The sequence below is a fragment of the Rhodnius prolixus genome, unplaced genomic scaffold (assembly GCF_049639745.1).
Source record: "Rhodnius prolixus isolate KJV_2025 unplaced genomic scaffold, Rpr scaffold_39, whole genome shotgun sequence".
Taxonomy (NCBI): Eukaryota; Metazoa; Arthropoda; class Insecta; order Hemiptera; family Reduviidae; genus Rhodnius; species Rhodnius prolixus.
In genome coordinates, this window is record NW_027411609.1 from 128,102 (window position 1) to 129,990 (window position 1,889).

At 38.3% G+C, this 1,889-nt stretch overlaps 1 pseudogene; it reads right to left on the reverse strand.

The window, feature by feature from the left end:
- Positions 1-579: 579 nt before the first annotated feature.
- On the reverse strand, positions 580-1,180 carry LOC141455246 (uncharacterized; annotated as a pseudogene).
- Between the last annotated feature and the right edge of the window lie 709 nt (positions 1,181-1,889).

Consider the following 1,889-nt stretch of genomic DNA (forward strand, 5'->3'; position numbering starts at 1 on the left):
GCCAACATGGTTAAATGTGAGCATTAGGTGGTCCTTTCAAAGTCTAGTAAGTGGTAAACATGGTTAAATGTAAGCATAAGGTGGTCCTATCTAAGTCTATTGAGTCGCCAACATGGTTAAATGTGAGTGTAAGGTTGTCCTATCTAAGTCTAGTGAGTCGCCAACATGGTTAAATGTGAGTGTAAGGTTGTCCTATCTAAGTCTAGTGAGTCGCCAACATGGTTAAATGTGAGCATAAGGTGGTCCTATCAAAGTCTATTGAGTCGCCTACATGGTTAAATGTGAGCGTAAGGTGGTCCTATCTAAGTCTATTGAGTCGCCAACATGGTTAAATGTGAGTGTAAGGTTGTCCTATCTAAGTCTATTGAGTCGCCAACATGGTTAAATGTGAGCATAAGGTGGTCCTATCAAAGTCTATTGAGTCGCCTACATGGTTAAATGTGAGCGTAAGGTGGTCCTATCTAAGTCTATTGAGTCGCTAACATGGTTAAATGTTAGTGTAAGGTTGTCCTATCTAAGTCTATTGAGTCGCCAACATGGTTAAATGTGAGCATAAGGTGGTCCTTTCAAAGTCTAGTGTTAGGGGTTAAAAAGAAAATAATAGCTAGGTCAGTCAGTCTGGTGGAAGAGAGAGAGGCAGTGATTATTTATACAGACAAAAACCAAAATATATAAATAAATAATATTTTTTTTTTTGTTGAGAGGGGGGTCAGTCATTTGTAATGCACCTCTTAATGAAGTGAATTTGATTTTGTGTAATAAAAAAAAAAATTAGGCTTAGTAATAGTTGGGAAAAGAAAGGATTAGAAGACCAAAAGTGAGCGGAAACAAAAGAAGAGAGAAAATCCAGGAGTACAGAAGGCAGTGGGAGCAGATGAGGAAAAAAAAAAGTTGCGAACCGAACAGAGTTGGTTCTGACGCTGGCGAAGTAAGTTGAGCCTTTGGATAGCTGGTGAAGAAAAGTAAACGAAAACTCGCTTGCAGGAGGATTTATCGTGTACCGAGAGAACGAAAACTCTAAAGGCGTACAGGCAAGAGTAGAGAACCAGGCGTCTGCCCAATTCAAGTTGAATTTAAAAGGAGCGGTGAGTGAACCCCAGCGCTGGTGGTAGCAAAGGTAATGGAGATTGGACAATTTGACAAAGTTTGAATCTGTTATTATTCCGAACTGAAGTTTTTTTTATTATTATTATTATTATTTAAATTTATTTATTTTTCTTATTAAATGTATACAATGTGTTGAAAATATTCTTTGGTCAGCTGGGCCCATTAATTTAATTCCAAGCTTTGTTTGTATAACTAATATAATATTCATGTTCAAGAATTGCTAACCAAGCATTATATTTTCTGTTATAGATCATAAAATAGCCTATTCTGATATTGAAGTGAGTATGACCTGCTGTAGCTGGTGCATTACACGATGACTGATTGCTCCGTAAATCTAAATTAAATTAAATTCCTGCTTCCTTATAGTTACTGTTCTCTCTTTTACTCCAGCCAACCTACTATTCCGGGTATTGGGGGTTTTCGCTGCTGTACCCCCAAGAACCTACTCTTACCAGCCCATAAACATCCTCTATCCCTACACCATTTGTTTAATCATTTATTATTTTATTTTCTTTTATTTATCTTCATTTATCCCCTTGAAACCGGTACTTATTTCACTCGAAACAACAGCGTGGCGCTCAAGGCAACTATAAACCGCCCTTCCCCACCCCTTCTTCACTGAGCTAGTGGCACTGCTTTGCCTTCCCCATCGGGGAGCGTAACAGTTTGGCGCCCAACGTGGGGCCCGAAGGGTGGTCTTTAGAGAGAAGTATATCTTTTTTATTGTAAATCTAGTCTGTAGTATCCATATACAGTCTTTATTTTGTTTATCCTAAATAGGA